Here is a 21,814-nt window from a genome sequence, read left to right on the forward strand (position 1 = left end):
CCTCTCCTCCGACAATCTTGCTGCGACTGCCCCACTTACTTCCACTTGCTTCTTCATTTTCTCCCGTGCTCGTAAAAAAAACTCGCCCTTGACTCTTCCCCGTGATTGCTTCCTGATGATGAATACCTAAAAAATTCGTTGACCCTCTTTTTTTTTGCTTCGTCCTCGGGATGGATCTTCCACCAGTGTTGCTGAGACGTTGCCAAGTTCCGTGGAAGTAGAGGTTAAATCAATAAAATTTTATGGAGATAAAAGTTCCAAGATATTTTCAATTGGTACAATTGAACTTTATGGAAGTCAGTTCTAAATTTACCACGCCGTTACTTTGCAGAGGAAAACTTTACCTTTGGGCAACAACCTTATTTCATGAAAATTGGTAGTTGGAATCGCTTGATGCTATTGACTGAATAATTAATATAAATTATTTTTTCAATTATGAGATGGCCCTACTAGTGCTGGGGGCTATAATAACGATAATACCAGATAGGCGGAATGAATATATGTCTTTAAAAAACTAAAAGGGCATAATTTTGTGAAATACCAAGTAAAGACATTAAAACTCATAGAAATGTAATAGGTCATAAAAGTTTGCTGCTTGGGCTGGTTAATTGCATTAGTAATAGGTTCCTTTGTTGGAAAAGGGCTCAGAATCGGCAAAAGACCGGTCTTATTAATGAAGAAATTCGTCTGCAGGGTAGATATGATATCAGAAATCGTAAATTAGAAGCTTAGAAAATAGAATTAATCACAATTAATTATATTAATGTGTCATACATTAGATAGTTAGGAAGCGAGTTGTCTTAGGAATTGAGCTGAGAATTGGCTTTAAGCTTTCCAGATGAGGGTAATACTCTAAAAGTAATATGGCAAGGTTGCTATATTTTATTTTTATTTCACTATTTAAGACAAATCGCTATAGTTAAAAATTATTTTGGGAAAATGGCATTTGCAATTAAAGGTTTCAGAAAGGCTTAGTACCCCTGTTTCTCCGATGCAGGAAATTGGAAAATATAAACTGGGTGTGACATTGGCGTATCAATGGACAAGGAGGTGGAGACTAAATAGATAAATTAATAATGAAAATACTTCGGATAATCCATATTTGTATTCTAAGGGCTTTATGAGATAAAAAAAATAAAGCCCATTCAAAACTTCCGTTTAAACAACCGCAGTTCTTTAGCTCTACCGGATGCATTAAATGTTTGTAGTCCATCTTCGTTTACGATAATCGTTGGAGCAGTACATTCCAAGGAAGAGTCTTCATTTTGTATGTTTAAATTTAGTTGTACATTTATTTACTCGGTTATAATAGGTACGTATGTAGCTCACATATTGAGTGACGCACCGAGAGTCAGGATTTGATTCATGTCGGTACTTCACTGGGATGATAGGAATATTATTGGAATGGTGGCAGTGGCGGGTACAGATGGGGGTCGCAGGGCGCGCGCCCCATCCCCCCTTGCGGGCCCGACCGTACTGCCAAACATTGCAGAACCAAAATTATAACTTTTTTATATCATAAGATGGCATTGTCTTGTATATGTGTGAAATAAAATTAACTAAAAATTTCTAAAACTCTGCATGTGACTTGATTATTTTTTGTTTGGATAAAAGTAAAGGTAACTCAAGATATCTTTTGCGTCCCCCCCCCCTCGAGTTTTTTCTGTATCCGCTACTGAATGGTGGGAACGGAGAAAGGGCGTAAAATATTTGTGTAGGTATTCAATCGCACTTAAAATGTTTTTCTGACGTACCATCACGCTACTCTTAAAATAACAGGAGAGAGTGATTCGTCTTTCTCTCTGCCACAGAAATAACTGAAGCACGACGCGTCACGAGGGTTGGTATGCGCATACACCGGCTCATGCACCGGCTCTACGCACGCAAAATAAGCGAATTGCATCATTTGCATCTCAGTTTTATGATGGGGGAGCGAAATATGGCACTTATTAGCGTTTTTTTCAAAGAATTGTTGTTAAGATGTGATTGGTTGCTTTAATATACCCTTCTTTATTAAAACGAAAATTCACCTGATAAATTTTACCGAAAAGTGAATGATTCGTATGGAAAAGTTTTGTATAAAAGTATATACCGCTTTCATTGATAACGTGAACATTCGGAAAAAAATTAGAATAGTGAGTGTACGACAATTTGCAAGGAAATATAAAATTTTTTCATGCATGAAATATTTCAGATTCCTTAGTAATCTTACAAAAGCATTTTATTTGTATGATACTAAGGTTTTGAAATTGTTTTGACCCAGAAATCTGGTGTAAGAATACGGGTGATACCCATTCCTAAGTACATCAAGGTCTTCCGTCAAAAACTACATATTTATTATCATTTATTATTTTTTCATGAGGGATAATATCTCCGATCAATTTTAAGTGAAATTTTTCATAATTACCTTTTCATTTTGAAATTATTTGTAGTCAAAGAGCCGCAAGTTATTTTAATTCTTACTTAATCTCCATGTAGGTGATTAATCTAATTTATAGTGGTTGGTCATTGGAATATGAATTGAAAATTGATATTTTAGTTTATTGATAAATGAGGCCACGGTGAGAATTCATATCTTTAATTGATGTCGTTAGTATAATTATTATCTATAATTGATGTCTTTAATATGATTCGTGTCTTTAATTGATGTCTTGAATATAAATTAAAGTCTTAATTTGTTACAGATTGCAGTAAAAAAAGCCTTTATTTTATTAGGATGCCAAGTAAAGTTATGGCTCTAGCGACCAAGCTCTCAAAACCAAGACCTCAAAATATTGTATATTTTGAAGTAAGATGGTGTTTTCATTGCTGTCTTGTTGGAAAAAAGGATGTTTACATATTAAATTTTACAGATAGCCGTTGTATATAATGTATAGGATTAAAAGTTCAGAAAATTTCAGTCAATCTTAGGTTTATTAATTATCATGAGTGGTCGTGTCCGTCTTCAAAGACCTGAAGATGCTACAATTGGATGCATCTATCAACTCGTGTTACTTGCTCACTCGAATGAAATTTGTTCGCTACTCCTTTCTTTCTGTTTTTATGCGCACTAATGCTTTACATGCATTTACATAGGTCGGATTGTGAATAGAAGTCGTACATATGATTTTTTATAGATTTGTGTCACCTTTATGAAAGTTGCCGCCGTTCTTATTTAGGTAAAATGCCCCCCTTTCTCTAAGCGCGGTATTGATTGCCGCCCAGTTGGCCTCGGTCCAAAATCTGGCCAACAACAACATGCTTGATTTAATTCGGGAATCGTTTAAAATTTAAAAGGAGATGGAAATTATCCTCGTGAATTCGGCTGAAATCCGCCGGAAGGTTTTGTTTAAGTGAAAAGAAGCGCGTCAGCACGGGATAGCCATTATAGTTTGATGGTTCTTGCCAAAAAATTCTTTCTTAAGCCAGGTTGTGCAACACATCGACGCGCAGTTGTTAAGGCGTGAGTGCATGAACAATTTTGGTGAATCGTAACGGAAAACGTTCGAATTGATCAACAAAATTAGAACAGGCTCTATTATCTGTTCATGCATTCGCACATTTTGGGTGGTTAGTTAACTTTCGCGTTCTTGTATTCACACATTGGCGAGTATGTGTTAATGTATCGTGTTTCCTGGCCTGTAGAAGTCGTTTATGCAGTGCAATCCTTCGTTGAAAACAAGTGATTATTGGGGTTTAAGTCAACGTAAGTACTCTGGCTTAATACTGTGATTCTCATGAAGGCCTTTTAAACTTTTGCGCTACGGTCTGGCCAGGTCGGCTGGTCGGCGATCGCCGAGGGCTCCGAGCTTAGGGAGCCCCCGCTAAGCTCGCGTCTATTGTGAAGCGAATATGAAAGGCGTAGTAAAAAATATCCATTAGAGTTGAACCAAGTTTTTTTTTACAGTTTCAAGGAAAAAATTCAGTAAATAGATAACCGAACCATAGTGCAATAAAATTCTCACTTTTCATATTATTTTTTATTACGAAATTGCTATTTTTTATTAGATTTATCTATTGTTCAATATCCAGAATAGCGTCTAAATACATTTCCAAAAATTTTACGGGGATAGATCTCCCATGATGAAGCCCAGCCGAGGCCCCCAATAATCCCACACCGTCCCTGGGGACAACGATTGATTAATGAGTTATAGAAGTAATTCCTTGAATTCGTCAAATTAGGTAGAAGTAATTAAAATAATTACTCAGTTATTTGATGCTAACAATGCTCACGGAAGGAAATCAAACTCCTGGGATAAAAATACGGAATCGCTTCTTCATTACGCTTCCTTCCCCTAGGTTTGCCGAGGTGTATTCTCTTCCTCGAGGTGCGTTTGTTACAAAACCTATACTTATCTTGATTGTCTAAAATTATTTGTCACCTCGGCAGTCTCTTATTCTTCAATCATTAATTACAATTAAAAAGGTATTGACGCCAGTAAAAGACAATAGGCTATATCATACCGGCTTAATTTGTCCTCTTACTTCTCTGAAATGATATATTGATTCGTTTTTAGGTAAAAAAACATTTCAGTTGTTTAGAAACATTTACTTCGATGAAATAAATTAATTCAATTATTTATGGAAGTTGATGTCAATTTGCATAATAATAGCCCTAAAATTCTGTGTGGTGCCGATATGTTTGTAATTCTCGATGAATTCTCTTTTCGTTGAAAATAGGCCAGATGTAACAAAGTAAGGAAATATAGCTCGTTCGAAAATGAATTTCTTTCCTCTTTAAACAGCCAAAGCTTGTACATCTCCATGCTCACCTTAAACATTCCTTTCTAACGCTTTTACTTCCCACACGAGTGTATTTTTTCAGCAATATTATTTCCTCTCTATATGATCTGCAACTGCATTGCAGGATTTGTGACCATTTCGTTTAAAAACTAAAATCTAGTTGATTTTTGCAGTTCAAACTGAGACTTGTTAAAAGTATAGAATTCTTACGTTGAAGGACCTGATATTTAGTTTTAATCCTCTCACTTTGGAACGGGCTTCGTTTTGAATAAGCCGCGTCAAAAGATCAGTCTTAATAGTTTCAGCATGTTCAGAGAGATGGAGATAATAGGTCTTCAACGCCGATCTTGCTTGTAGCGTTCTCCCGTCTCTACTGGAGCGCGAAAAACTAATCCCGATGAATAGTATCTTTCATTGCAGCCACTACCACATGGGCGTACCCAGCGAGGGGCAGGGGGGCAGCTGCCCCCCTCTAGAAGCAAAAATCGTAAAATCTTTAAGCAAAATCAGTACTGAATTGAAATGAAAGTATTAAAAAAATTTTCTTTAAACCCACGAAAAATGATATGTATTAGTATAGAGTATGTAACTAAAATAAAACTATTTTTTCAAATGTCACAACTTTGCATGGCCACCCCCCTAGATTATGGCTTGCCCCCCCTAGTTATGATCCTGGGTAAGCCCTTGCACGAGCAGACTCAAAGCCAGTTGGGGATGATGGGGTTTCATTCTCCCCCTCCCCCGAAATCCCCTCCTGCGTTGTCTTCCTTTGATTCATTTGATTACATAGTGGCAAGTTTTGAGTGGTATGAAACGCGATGCGTTGTTGAATACTTGCATGGTAAAGCGTTTTTATTTTTAATTTAATCTGCATTGTACTTGCGCTGATCTCTTTTTAGCGGCTGGAGAAATGAACGGCTTATGCTCAAAGCGTGACTGAAGGAATGAGCATAGTCGCCATTGTGAAATTTAATTCCAGGCGCTGAAAATTTAAGGAATTCAACTGTAATGTTTTTACGATCTACCGATTTGATCGATAGATTTTTCTTCCTCATAGGAAAATCTACTAAAATTGGTAGCATATTAATTGCGTATTGCTTGGTTTCGCTAATAGTAGGACCTGCCCGCCTTTGTGACGGTGCAGGATTCCTCGTCCCGTCCTTCCTTCCCCGTCCTTTCCTTGGAGGCGTCGTCGGGCTCCTATCGCGGCGGCGCCTCCTTTCCCTGTTCCTTTCTGTCCTTCCCCTTCTGGCGGCGAGGAGAAAAGCTGACCGCTTATAGTCCTCGCCTCAGGAGTGTATCCAGCGAACCCGACCCAAGGGTTTCGTTTTCATTGTAATGTTTTTACGATCTACCGATTTGATCGATAGATTTTTCTTCCTCATAGGAAAATCTACTAAAATTGGTAGCATATTAATTGCGTAAGCTTGGTTTCGCTAATAGTAGGGCCCGCCCGCCTTGTGACGGTGCGGGACTCCTCGTCCCTTCGATTCCTTCCCTATCCACTCCCAGGAGGCGTCGTCGGGCTCTCATCGCGGCGGCGCCTCCTTCCTTGTTCCTTCCGGCCTTCCCCTTCTGGGTGCAGAGGAGAAGAGCTCGCGCTTATAGTCCCTGCCCTAGGAGTGTATCCAGCGAACCCGACCCAAGGGTTTCGTTTTCATTGTAATGTTTTTACGATCTACCGATTTGATCGATAGATTTTTCTTCCTCATAGGAAAATCTACTAAAATTGGTAGCATATTAATTGCGTAAGCTTGGTTTCACTGATGGTAGGACCTGCCCGCCTTGTGACGGTGCAGGATTCCTCGTCCCCTCCCTTCCTTCCCCGTCCTTCCCCTGGAGGCGTCGTCGGGCTCTCATCGCAGCGGCGCCTCCTTTCCTTGCTCCCTTCCGTCCTTCCCCTTCTGGTGGCAGAGGAGAAAGCTAATCGCTTATGGTCCCTGCCCCAGGAGTGTATCCCGCGAGCCCGTCCTAAGGGTTTCGTTCCCACTGTAATGTTTCTACGCCAACGCAGCCCCCCTCTATAAAGCTGGTAAACCTAACCCCCTAAACTGGCGAGTCTCCTGATCTAATCCCTGGTCTCTTGTCTGGCTATGACAAGGTAGACGAATGGCCATGGAATTGCGTTGACTATTTGAATACTTAAAACTCTGTTTGTTCCTAAAATTATTGAATAAATTTTAAATAAACTTGATTATTTTTTTTTCTAAAGTGATCATCATAATCACCGCAGGTCAACAATCCTAAAATTATCTCGACTCTTAATAATGATAATTCTCCTATCAGGTAATCTTTTTACACCTAAGTATTTCTTTTCACACCCAGCACATATATTTTATTCGGAACCTTCCTTTCCCATTCTTGTTATCCTTTTGTTCCTTCACCATTAATTTTATTATGCCATTATACCTCAAGGTATGGCCTATGAAAGTTTCTCGCCTTCTTACTAAGGATTTCATGAGGCTTCTCTTCTCTCCTACTCATCCATGAACTTCCTGATTGCTCACTCGGTTGATACATTTATCATCATTATTATGTAACATTTCATTTCGAATACCCCCACCCTTGACACCTCCGCTGATATCAATGTCCATGCCTAACTACTGCGGTGAAAAAACTTCGTAAGTTCGGGTAATTTTTTCCTTTCTTCCTTATTCAAATTATCCAATGTTGGTGGACCTTTCTATTTGTAGAATGCTCTCTTCGTCTGGGATATTTTACTTATTCTACTGATAATTTGTTTCTTGCTTCTCGCATTGCTGGCTTCCCCAATAACAGAATTCATCCATCTCTTTCTATAGGCCTAGACACGGAGACATTTCCGACGAACCGACCAAAAAGAGCCCGACTTGAGGGAATGGTCTGCGTGCAATGCCCGGTAGGAATAATACACTGTGTGCTGGGCTGTCAGTTCGGAGAAAAAGGATTAAGAAAGTGTAGGTGACGAAGAAAATTATATGGAAAATGGAGGAGAGGAGTAAGAGGAAGAACGTTTGCACAGAGGAAGGTAGGATTATGTTCAGATACATAGATGGATGCATCAGTTATTGTATTGAGAGATTGTCCCCTATGTACTACCAGTAATGTAAAATATTTCACGTTTGTCTAGGGTTCTGAGGTAACACACCACGAAAAATGTATAATTAGGAATATTCTATAAAAATAAATGACATGAATAAACAATATTGGTAATTTTACAATATAATAGTGACCCTAAAATAATAATATACGGTGCTGTAAGGAATCTTATTGGAACGTTAACGTTAGCACATTCTACGTATATCTTCAATAAACACTTTGACTCCAATCTCTTTGTAATATCGGGTAAGGAGTTACACAGCTTAGCTCCAGCTACATGGAATGACTTCTGTTAAGGTGTCATTTGGATGCCATGGATGCATCTTGTGACTGCTAATGAGGTAGACGGTATTATATGGAAGAAGTTTAGGAGGTATTGGGGTTGTTCTTTTTGCAGATAGAAACAAAACATAAATGCGGGATACGCAAAAAGGAAGTGAGTTGTGGTGGCCAGGGCAGTGCAATGAAATGGATAAGTTTCTGAAAGAAGGAGTGGTAGGCTTTACGACCAAAAAAACACATTATTGTACTATGAAGGGAAGAAAGCGATGGAGGTGCGCAGCAGTCCTAGTTCATAAGTAACTTGATAATGATGTGGAGGAGGGGACATTTTGAACCCGTCCGTATAGGATATATTTAGAGGGAATTTGGCATGGGGATTTCGTGAGCACAGTTATAATTCTGATGCCGAAAAAATGAAGCTTTAAATGAGGAGGATATAGAAAAATAGTGCCATAGAGTAAGTATATATATACTTACTCTATGATAGTGCTTACGGCGAAAGTATGCTTCAAAAAGTTGAGACGAAGGGACACTGGAAACTTGTATTCGGAATAAAAATGTCAGGCAAGTGGGGAATGGAGAGGGAGGGTAATGGGTTTAGAAATAGAACGAAAATGAAGAGGACTAAATTAGGAATGTATACGAAATTTCCATTTGTGAAAGGAATGATTCGTGAAATGCTCTTTGTAATCCTAACTTTGTAAATAATAATGTGCGGACTTTCTCGTTTTTAACGGACTGGTTCGCGATTCATTTTTTATTGTTGACTAGCTGACCCGGCGAACTTCGTACCGCCTAACAATCAATGAACTTACAGTTTACTTACACCATTTATAAATCAAGAGCGGCTGTATCGTTTTTAATCATGTTTAATTTATTATAATAAAATAAGGATACAAATTCAATAAACCTACGTAAATGAGTACCAAAATTGCTTGTCAGAAAGACATTTTCTTTATTGAATCTACATGGGGTGGATCGGAGCACGTTTACGCGGATTTTTTTCAACAAATTTTCTTACGTTTTGGCTTAAGAAATTTAGGGCATTGTGGTTTAATAAAGCAGTTTATGAAATAAAAATTATACGCATTCAGTTGTTGGCTAATTGCGTTATTAGCTGTAAAAAAATGTTTTTAGGTCCAAGTCTGTTGCATACACTTGGCCCTTTCAGAGGGCAGGTTGACACAACCCCAGACCGACGCTTGACTGATGCTCAAAATCGTGCAAGAAAAGCCCCTATGAAGCAGCATTCGCATTAAATGACTTAAGGCGCGCCAGTTTTAGCATCTCTATTTGGAAAAAATGCACTGCGTAAACGTACTGCATGCGTTAACGCACCACGGTGAGCCCTACACATTCGGGTTTAATGTCTTGCGTCAACCACCTTCTGATAAACAACAGTTTTTGTTTTGTATCAGGCGCAAGATGAAGCGGATGAAGCTAAATAAATATAGCGAAGCAAAGCAGTGACGCAGCGAGGGGAGGCTTTGGGGGATAAACCCCCCCCCCCCTCCCAAGAGCTTAGAGAATTTTTTTATGAAAGATTTTGTTATTAATATTAGGGGGACGGATGACTAACAAACAAAACATATTTAACTATTCACACAGCCACAAAACCCACTATTTTGAACCATTTATCTTAAAAAATGTCTGGGGGAAGTGCCCCCACACTTCCCGCTTACCTTAGCGAGTTTTCTATACCCTACACACCCGTGGTATTAGCTGCGCCCAAAACCCCCTATCCTAGCTACGCACTTGAAGCGAAGGAAGAAATACAGAGGATGGTTTATCGACTCGTGAACATAGCACGCTAAATTGACCATGAGAAAATCATGGGTTTTCATTAGCACATGAGCACAAACAACACAAAAACTGAAAGAATGACCATGCGATTTTTTAATCGTTATCACGAATGCATAACGAATTTGAAATTGGATACGTTTAAGCTCAAAAGGGCATATGAGTTGAGATCATGGAATCTACGGAATGAGGACTTCCTAACCTTTGAATTTTCCTTTGAGTAAAGTTACGTGAATCACATTCATCACCAATTTTTAAATGATCACACACGTTCCGTTGGATAGTTATGGTTGGTTTAGGCTCCGAAAGATCATGAGCACAAAAACTACATTTTTCTGTAAATCGTGCCTTGGTAAGCCAGGTACGTCCAAGGACTTAAAATATTCAGATAGATAGTTGGTGATTTCGTCTTCGTTTGTTACACATTTAAAAGATTCAAATCCATGCAGAGTACCAACTATTTGAATTTACCTCGTTTTAGTCATCCACATCTTCGTTCTTGCTCGCTAAATCAACCATCTTTGATTCGGAACACGGACATTACCGTTTGTCAACAATTGCTTGGAGATTTGTTTACAAACACGGTAGTGAAGTGTCAACTCGAGCTGGGCCACGGCTGGGCTTATAATCAGCTCGAATAAAATTTAAAAAATGTAATTTCAATTCAATTAATATTTTGAATGTATTTGGTAGTTAAAATATTATATTGTTACTAAATTCAGTTATTAAAGTGGTAAAAACAAAAATAATTATTTAATTTGTAGTTTTGACCGACTTATCAATTGTTGTGTTACTATAACTCCTAAAAGCATGTCCATGTGAAAGAGATGAATTTTTTTTGTGAAATTATCCTTTTTTTAATGGCCTATATGTTAACCCCGCCTGAGACGAATCCAAAGAACCAAATCTCATTGAAATCGGTGCAGCCGTTCTCGAGTTATAAGTGTTCTAACTAACACGATTTTCGACTTTCTTTTATATATATAGATTATGAAAAGGTGTAAAAAATTAAGGCAGGCGTATTTCTACGTTTTTGGATCTATCACAAACTCCTTGAGGTATTCACGGCGATCAATAGGCGGCCCTAACTCTTTCGCACATCAGTTAATGACGTCACTAACTCATGCCGGGCGGGTCACCACTTCTTCGCTACTCCTCAAGGCCTGGTTACACGGTGCATTAACCCGTACGGGTTAATGTATGAATGCGTGTCTGTTTGCATGTCTGAATTCATGGACGTTTGCGTGAACGAGAAGCATGAATGAGCGGTTACACGGTACATGCGTTCGCACAAGTTTTCACACATTTTCTCGTAACGCGAGGCGTTTAGTTTTTGTTTATTCCCTTTACAGTGCGCAAAATTTTAATGTGTAAACAGTATCATAAGGTAAGAAGCAGACGATACCTACCAGAAAATAATTCCCTTTTCGTTGCTTACTGTAGGACCAGGAAATTTCACACACTGGTAATATATTTGCGCTGCCGTGTAAACAGTGGTGTTCATTGTAGTTGCCGAAGTCGTTTGATTTCGTGCCAGTAATATTTATTTATATTTAAAATTTATCGTTATCGTAAGCTTAATGCTAATATATCTCAATAGTACTCTATTTATTTCAAACCGTTATCAAAGTTAATACTTTGGCTGAAAATTTGTAGACGCATCTTGTTTTTAAGCCGTGTTTACTAGACATTTTTCTGTCATCTGTTTCACTGAGTGTAGATGATGTATGAGGGTAGATATTTTTAATACTTTGTTCTACTTTTGTCCGGGACGGTTATAAAGTTAGGAAGATATTTGCTGTTGATGGAAAAGATGTTGGTTTAGAGGTCTTGTCGATTTATGAATTTGCTAATGTGAGTCGTCTTTTTGTGGTGGGCCAGTGCATTCCCACCTCGGACGTATAAAAGGTAGAATTGTCGTTAATTCGTATGATATAAATAATGTTTAAATGTGTTCTATTAGTCATATGATAGCCGTTGTATTTCACAAATGTCGTGTTGAAAACTCTGTTATTACCTCATCGATTGTTTTGTCCCGGCATACCCAGCATAATACAACCAATATGATACCATAGGCATAAACTTGGTATGTCCGGCATACATACTGGGATAATCTATATGAATATTAGTGTAGATGGAAATGGTGAGTTTGTGGTAGGATTCAAGCACTTACGATACAGTACAAATACGCGTAAAGAGTTACTATATAGCCCTGCAGATGACAACTACTTGTTTCGTTTCCTTTGTTTCCCACCAGGTGGCTCTGTTATCAACTTGTGCGAATGCATGAACGAAATTAGAACAGGTTCTATTTTCCGTTCACGCGTTCATGCATTTGTACATTTTGGGGTGGTTACACGGTGAATTTTTCCGTTCATTCTCGCGTTCATACATTTAGACATTAACCCGTACGGGTTAATGCACCGTGTAACCAGGCCTTCAGACTTGTGCATAGGCCTCTCGTGGCTTGTTGTTGTTTAGTCTTGTGAGCAATTTATTCCCTCGGTGAAAGGTTTTTCCTGAATTATTAAATGAACCAAACCTCCAATGACGTCACGAACTCATGAAAAGTGGGCGGCAACTTTCGAGTTTCCTTATTTTAAACTTACAAGAGAGTGGGTGAGGGCGAAGATTTTTTGCCGCATCTCATCATTTCTTTCCATCTATTGAATTATTTAATTGAATTGCGATTTCGGATCTCAGAGAAAGGCCTCATTATTATTATTTAATGCTTGACCAGTACATTGCTCCGCCTGTTCCCGTAATGTTGTCCTTTTTGGCATGTGGCTATAGGTTTTTTTTGTTAAAAATATTCATGAGCAATCAATCTTCGGAGAGGGCTGTGCGAACCACTGAGCAGTATCCATATGTTCTTGGCCCCATATCAATTATTGGCAGGATTCAGCTTTAACTTACTTGTGTTTATTCTTGAATAAGATTAATGACGAGGATCGCTGCTCGCTTTCTTGATTATGTGTAAGTCATTTTAATTCCTCGGCGTCATCTTCAGGCATAGGATGGTATATTTAAAATTGTAACTGGTTTTTTTTCTAGAAAATGTAATTTTGATTTATTTTTGCAGAAAATTGGACTATTTAAAATAGTCTTCGGGATATTTGTCTGGTGAAAAACGTCTGCCCCAGTGTGATGGCGCTTCTTCTTCGCTTGCTCCTGATCCTAGTATTGCGAACGATGTCTACACAATGATAATACCTTATTAAATAAATCCTGAGGATCGATAGAGAAGGATTAAGGGTTGGTTAGAGAAGAGCCAGATTGAATTAGTGACATGATTTATCTCCTATTTGCTGGCTGAATAATCGAAATACTATAAAGGGTGTTACTAAATTCACTTCCTTGCTAAGTAGCAGCTTCATTGGTCAAATGCGCATTATCTGTAAATCCACCCCGATATAGTGCAGATGTGTGAGGAAGATATTGAAGTACCAGAGGGCGCCGAAAACAACGATCCGTCCCAATTAACAGCGTACGAGCCTCCGAGTTTGGTCAAGTCATTTGCCGATACTCTAAGAGATAAAAGAGCTCTCTATCTGTCGCCCGAGTCGATCAATGTTTGGCGCAACTTCGTCGGATTCTCGCTATCTGCCGATTTGTTTGTTTTGTCGCGCCCCTTGACGCTCTCGGTGGCCAGAAGAAAAAAAGGACAATGCAAGCCGAAGTGAGATAAATGACTCCAATCCGTGTAGATTGAGAATCTCTTGCTCGCTAACATTTGTCTCTCATATGTTTTGTGGAATTAATTCTTGTGGCAGATTCTACGAAACGATGTGAAAGTAACGATCCTGATGTTACACGTGAGAACATGCATGCAAAATTATGCATGTACGAGCTGCTCGTTCTGTCATTCAAAAGAGGAGAAACACGAGATGTGAAGGACAATGCAGTCGAAAAAAATATTTTGGAGACCATAATTCAGCGGTAAATAGTCGTGGAAATAAACTTCATCTGAATAAAATTAAGGACAATGCAGTCGAAAAAAATATTTTGGAGACCATAATTCAGCGGTAAATAGTCGTGGAAATAAACTTCATCTGAATAAAATTAAGGTGGAAGATTACCTATTTGGAGAGCCATATTAGACTTCTAGGATGTACCGGGACTTATCTAAACAATTTAGCAAAATATTAATTCAGTTTAACGATATAAATGGACTGACAGAATGAAGGAGTCCAGTGATATATTGAAAGCCATAGAGTCAATTGATTATCAATTAGAGGATACTTGTGTGAGATGCTATTTTCCTGTGATTTATTCAAGAGTAGGTGAGGGACTCACAACTTCTCCAGGTAAAGTTCCTTTCAACATTAGCATAAAATTTTAACCTGGTTATAGTAGAATTAAGAGCTGGATCTGGCCTAGTGCAGATTTGGAAATCATATACCTGTCCTTTTATCTCAGGCATACAGATGCATGGTAGGAATTTGGATGGGGAAAAATCAAGGAAATTGGGTAATCAACGATTTGTTTTGCGTAGTGTGGGAAGTGACGTGGGGATAAATGTGACCATTTATTCATACAAACATCGCTTGTTCGGGAATTGTACGACGATATTCTCAATATAACAGACACTCTTCGAGCAATGTCAAAGGAAATTCCCACCGAGTTTCTTCCGCATCCTTCAAAATAATTTTTTAAAATAAATCTTAATGATTTAGTAATCAGATTATTCTCGTTTCCTAGGCCCCAAAGAAGAAGAAATCAGTCATTTATTTACTTACCTTATGAGATAGGGTGTCAAACACAGGATGAGATAATAATAACGAACAAAAAGTAATAATGAATTATCACCATACTGCAGCGGTTGTTGGCAATGGGAACAATTGAATGTAATTCTCAAAAATTCAGTCGTCGATCAAAGTAGGAATACATATGCTCTTTTTAGAAAAGAAAAATCTTTATGAGTGGATAAAATGTTATCTTAGCAATTTTACAATAGAAATCATTGGAACTTTAGTTTAAAAAATGGGAAATGAAAAAATGGTACGTTTTCCGGTATAATCGCTTCTCCTTCACACTGATGGGTCGATCTCGTCTTTTCAACAAACTTTTATCCCCCAAGGTCTCAGGTTTTGATCAAAGTTTCTGATGGGCGTGTATTCACCTCGAAATAAATACGCTAACTTATTGATATTATAATTCACAAATATTTAGTTTAGATTTGATGCCGTAGGTCATTCTACCAAGGCGTGAAACAATTATGAGAGCCATAAACATGCAATGTATGTAACTGTAATTCTTATGAAGGAGCCGAGGCGTGCGCGGGAAAAATATAAATTCTTAAATCTTTTTTATGAATGCATTCATGAGTAACCATTGTTTTTGTTGATAAAGTGAGGTAAATTTGATCCATTCCAATTTGGATTTCGTAATAACGTAATTTCAGGTGTTCGCCCTGTGAAATTGACGATGCCCGTAAAAAGTTAATGAAGACATGATTAGAATAACCGAGTGGGCCTCTCTCACGACTTTATCCTAAATTCAAGTAAAACTAAAGCTATCATCATCGGTAGTTCTAGGATGATACGCTACATTGAACTCATTACTACAAACACTATTGTAGTTAACGGTATTCCAATTCCATATTCCAGTAAAGTGCATATTTTAGAGATTACAGAAACTGCTAATTTATCATGGGATTATCATGTAAATAATATTTATAACAAGATTCGTTCTATAATTCAACAGTTAAAAGTTCACAGATGCTTACTTCCGATTAATACTAGAAAAACACTTATATCGTCGATTATTTCTCTGTAATAGATTACTGCTGTCTTGTTTATAATGACCTTAACGAAGAAAATAATCTCGAACTTCACCGGGCCTTAAACTACGGCCTTAGGTTCATTTTTGACTTTCGGAGGGACGTCCACATCACACCATATTATAAGCAGCTAAGATGGCTCTACGTTAAATAACGTGGAGAATACCTTCCGGGCTCCTTTTTGTTTTTTCTTTTGTTTGTAAAAACAAATCACCGTGGTATTTGTATGATTTGTTGCTTAGTTGTCCCTCCGTCTGTACAATGTCCACGAGGTCTGATCCTAATCTATTATATTCCCCAGGACATCTCACCACTGTTTATAGTAAGTAATTTTTTGTAACTGCTTCTCATACATGGAAGAAGAGGCCAACTGAAGTTAAATATTCACATCTATTAAAACAATTTAACTAAAATATTATGATTATTTACTGTTTTGGGAGATGGAGGGCATAAGTTGCTATTATTATTTTTTTTCAAATTTGTGTACTTGTTATTATGGTTCCTTTTTTGCTGTAGCATTTTTGTATTTGTTAACTTAAGAATACAAGAGTTTTTTGTATTTGTATGAAATTCGGAATTGTGCTTAGCCCTATTTGCCTTTTTTACTTAGGTTTCATGCATTTGTTATGTTATGAAATGCAAAAATATTATGCATAGAAATTTGAAAAAAAAATGAATAGTTTACCATTTTTGTAATTATCTATTTTGAGATCAATGTGCCTGTAAAATGCTTTACATTATTTTTCTTCTTATGGATTTTTTCTTGAACAATAAATATTTTTCTATCTAACGAAATTGTTTATATTAAATATAAATATAACGGTCAAAAGTTTGTTGAACTGAGGTGGAATGGCCCGAATATGAAATGGAAGGAAGTTTTTGCAATGAGCGTATGTTATTAATGATGAATGGGTATGTTGTAACACCGGTATTGAGTATATATGATTACATACTAGCTAAAAAAAAATAAAAAATAACGTCATTTTAGCGAAAAAATCATTCCGATATCCTTATACCCAACAATGCTACTTTTGAAGTCAGGTCAAAGTCACTATAGGCCTAGCCACCTTGTCTTCAAATCGAAAATGGAAGACTCTTCAGATATGGACATATGCTAACTGGTGGACTGGAGAGATCACCACCATCAATATGCACTGATACGCGAAAGTACCGTTACCGTGGCCATCGGAGTGAATGAAAACAGCCCCCGTTGTCCCCATAATTATTAACACATTACCATTAATAATAAAGGGGTAGGAGTGATATTATTTTTCTAATGTATGATAGGGAGCTCTCAATCTATGAGAATTTCACCACCATCTGAAAGCAAGAGGAGTATATCATCTACATGTAAAAAGCATTTAACAACGAATATCATGGGCTAGTATCATTGTATTTGGATCTCCTCCGTTTGAAATCAACAAGAATACAATGCATTGATGCATAATAAATAACTTCACGAATAATTTTGTATACTTAATTTAGCATCTACAGAATTTAATAGATTGGTTAGCTTTAGACGATTGTTGTGTGGCCTCATTTGTATACAATCATATTAAAAATCAATCACACTTTGCATTTTTTCGCGTGTATACCGTTCAATTTACGTTTCCCTTTTTCATTATTTTTTAAACTCCCAAACGCTTAATAGTCGAAGTGGTAAATGTGGCATTCGCGAAAGTCAATTGTTTTCACCCATGCCACCAGTATTTTTATTCTTTGTATTTATATTCTTTTTGGTTCATATTTCCGCGTCCCATTTAAAGACCCAGAAGATTCGTCTTAAGAGTTTATCCTTCGGGGGGAGGGGATATTATTTATTTCAGAATTTGGCCTTAAAGTTGGTAACGTCACAGATTTATCCAAATTTGCTCTACCGTTTTCAGTAATGCGTAGACACCCACGAGCCCCATTTTAATGATGGGGCCGGGTCGGTGAAAAGTCGGAGAGTTGATACACAAAGCAAGTTGCATACTTTGATTTTACGCCACCAAGAGCCGATCAGGGGCCGTATTCTGTATTTCGTCGGTACCGCACCGGTCGGTTTCCCTTCCCAGCCCACCGACGGCACATCATTCCGTACCGACGACGGCCGGACGACGGCTAATTCAGCGATTCAGTATGGTCGTCGGGGTCGTCGGTATCAAACCAGTCGGTACGGTTCCCCCTCCTTCTCAAACAGGGAAAATCCGAATATATCCGAAGTTAGAAGTCATCTAACGTGTCTCCACCAATGAAAGAAGGGTAAAAACAAGTGAAGACTCATTGGCACAGTTTGTTGTCGTCATTCTCGATCTTTTTATTTGCGGAAATTACGACTTATTGCTAGATTAAGATAAACGATATTGGATAAGTTGTTAACAATGCTTATATAATGTGTGGTAGTAATGCTGTACCTACAGAATCGAAGGAAACAATATTACAACATCACAATAAAGTTTGTATGTGATGGAGATTGTTGTTGCTGGAATGAATTATTGAAACTATCCTTGAGATCGTAGTTTCTTTTTTTAAATATTGGTTCCGTATATTGCTATTTATTCATGATTTGGTAATATAGTTGTCATTAAGTAAGTTCCGTCTAAATGTTATCAACGGAAGGTTATGCCATTGGCACCGTAGCAGACGAAAATAACATACCATGGAACGTGAACGTAGGATTCAAAAGCAAATGTAAATGTCATATTAGAGGAACAAGTTAGGAAATTGTTATAAAAATATGGAACTGGGTGTAATTAAAAGAAGTGTAATGACGAGGAAGTAAAGAAATTGTGATTGGGTGAAATACATATGTTTAAGTTGCGCATTCCAAGTGAGAGAAAATGATAATATTGCGGTAAACCTCATACTTATTAACAAATATCTTCTTTTATCGCCAAGGGAATCAATGGCTGACGATAAAATGAAATAAAGTTGCCTGTTACAAATGAAAGAAACAGATACCGTTGTGGCAAACTTCATACTTAAATAAAAAGATCTTATTTCTATGCCGAGAGAAACGCCAAATGATGATTGAGTGAAATAATATAGTTGCCTATTCAGAGTGAGATAAAGTGATAACATTGCGGCAAAACTCATATTTAATCAAAAATATCTTTTTTATGTCAAAGGAGCAAATAAATGATGATAGAGTGAAAGAAATCCTATTACAAGCGAGTGAAAGTGGTAACATAAATGAGAGAAAGTCATTATATAGTGGCAAACCTCATGTTTATTAACCAATATCTTATATTTATGTCAAGATAATCAATATAGATGTTGACACAGTGAATTATAGTGGCCTATTCGAAGGGGCAGAAAAAGATAACATTGCAGCAAACCTCATTAATTACTCGGTGATGAGATAAAAACAAAATAAAACGTTCAATGCGCATCGGGGAGTTGATGAAACCCACTAGTCGGTGGCCGTACCGACACCTTTTTGCTGTCGGTACGGCTACCGACGATCTCTCGCCCTCACGTCGGTGCCGCACCGATCGGGTTCGTACAGAATCGCACGACTTCTTACCGGGAGTCGGTGTGACGTCGCACCCGACGAATCGGTGCCGCACCGATCGGTTTGGAGTTACAGAATACGGCCCCAGGACGGACGGGGATTCGACCGGGCTGGCGAAATTGGATTCAAACTCTAGGGGCAAAAGACCTATCGGATCCAGGTGTACTTATATCTTGGTAACTAACTCCAAAAAGAACCCCGTGTGGTTGGCTGGCTAGTTTTAATTTGTGTTATTCCGTATTTTGTACTTCAATATGTTCCTGAAACTGATGCTAAGATACTTACGTCATGAAAGAGTTCTTTTGACTCACCGCCACCTGTTAGCGCTCTTCTCTCTTCCACCTGTTTGAATCCTCTGATCCTACATCTTCATGGAAACGTAATTTTCATGGCAACGACGAGAATATTCTTTAAAGGGATTGCCGTTTTGGTATTTCCACTCAGAAAATGGCCTGATTGCATGATTTAAACAAATTTGTTGTTATTATTTTTACCTCATGCCCGCATGCCAAGTTTCTTGCGATTAAAGTAAAACATCTACATTTAAGGTAAATTTCGCATACGTACTGAATGACAAATTTAAAATGGTGATCTAAATTACATTTTATGCATAAGCGCGCAAAACGAAAGGGATTGTCGATGTGTACTAAGTGTTTCTGTGTTCTGGTGGCTTCTACTCCTTCTTGGTATGGGCTCCGTGTTAATCTCTAACAGCTCAGCATAACCTTAGCCTTTAGAGCTCATGTGACCTAAGTCTACGACTTCTTCTTTATAAATGATTGCACGCACGCGAGAGGAAAGCCGACCTGACCAAAAAATCAGAAATAACAAAATGTGGAAACGGAATATTGGGACAGTGTAGAGCAACTATCGCAAGCAAGTTAGGCCCTTAAATCATTCAAGCAGGCCTAGAAAGTATCACGGAACCGAATCCTGCAGATTCGAATATGCATGCAAATCTCGCGTAATTGAAACATATCTCGCTGTTTTTACCGGGTATGCATGAGGAAACCTGAGAAACCCGCATCTAAGACTATGTTTCACGAAACATTCTGGGGAACATGGTCAATGGTCATACTCAGTAATTCCCAATGTGAGGGACTTCAATATTCATTGACCCGCTCTGATTCAATAAAGAATTGAAAAGAGTCGATTATGAAGCATTCGACCTGCTCTATTACAGTTAATTAATTGTTTCCACTAAACAATCTCTAACCCCAGCGTTATTCTAACCTCTGTAGAGAGCTTGAACTGCATTGGTAACCCCACCGGCGTATTTGTGGTAACCTGACCGTTAGTTGGTCCCTTAGAGCAATGGTGTCGAACCTATGGTTCGCTGGTAAGATTCGGCCCATGGAGCAATCTCGTCCGGTATGTAGAAAACTTTTTATGCCTGGTAAGAAAATTAGGAAATATACGTGTGCCCTGGAAAGATAGGTCGCAATTTACGAGGAATGGATAGTTGTAAAAACAGCACGTTTTCATTCATCATATTTGGCCTGGAGTGTGTAGCTGGACCCCAAACTGCTGTTTGTTAGTCAATACGGTCCTCAAGCTGAAATGCTTAGAGATGCTTGCCTCAGTGAATACCTAAAAGATATGGAATTGAGCTTTTCGGCGGCCGCCAGAACTAACTCTTCCCAGCAATATTTCTCGAAAATACTTAACAAACCATTGAAAAAGAGGAAGTTCATGGTGACAATCACAAATCATTGAATGTATACTTAATACCACTTCCATGAAATGCATACTCCAAGGAAAGTACCTCAAAACCTTTCAACTCGAAAAGTATATAATTAGTATTTAACAGCACTGCTTGATGGCCCACTGCTCTCCCGATGTCCAAATATGAAAAATCAAAAACATGGAGGTTGTTGTCACACGTAAATCTTGGCAGGATGAGCGTAAATTTCCGATTTTTATTTTTTGTACATAAAGAGGTGCTCACTGGCCACATCTAGCCCACGAAGCACGAAGCCTTCTAGGGGACCTTTTTTCTAGGAGACCAAATTCGTAAATGGTGAAGTGTGTAAAGGAGGATATCTGTTTCCGTGTATGATTGAAACGTCTGCGAAATGGTGTTGCGGGAGGATGATCGTGGTGGAAAAGGAGCATTGCCGCGTGATGCTACTGAGGATTCTATGCGTAGGGGCGGATTAACAGGGGGCGCCGTAATTCACGGGGAAATAGAAAAAATGGCATTAATTACGGCGGCTCTCCCAAGCAAGTTTTTGTTTCTCTATTTCAAAGTTTTGAGATAAGTGGATAATATCTAAAATCGATTCGTATAATCAGACCCATTATCGGGTAGAGGTAATGAATGCCACCAAGGCGCCGCGGAAGGAAGTGAACCGCCCCTCCCAAAAAAACGACCTTGATCCACCCTTGCCCGTGTTTCATGATAGTTACTTGGAAGAGAGGCGTCAAAATAAGCTCCGATGCGGTCGCGGACGTTTTACGTGTACCTGTCAAAAAGAGGAGTCAAGTACGCCCCCACCAAAATAAAAACAAGCCGAGTGCACCGAGTTAGGGGCTGCGTAGCTCCCCTGATATGCTCACCCATCCCATTACGTTCATCGCATTCTCAATGACCTTACCGCGCCACTTTTCCACTCTGGCAAGAAGGGGGCAGTGGTGAACTCACATCACAGCCC

This window comes from Ischnura elegans, chromosome 3, assembly GCF_921293095.1.
Source record: "Ischnura elegans chromosome 3, ioIscEleg1.1, whole genome shotgun sequence".
In the NCBI taxonomy this organism is placed as follows: domain Eukaryota; kingdom Metazoa; phylum Arthropoda; class Insecta; order Odonata; family Coenagrionidae; genus Ischnura; species Ischnura elegans.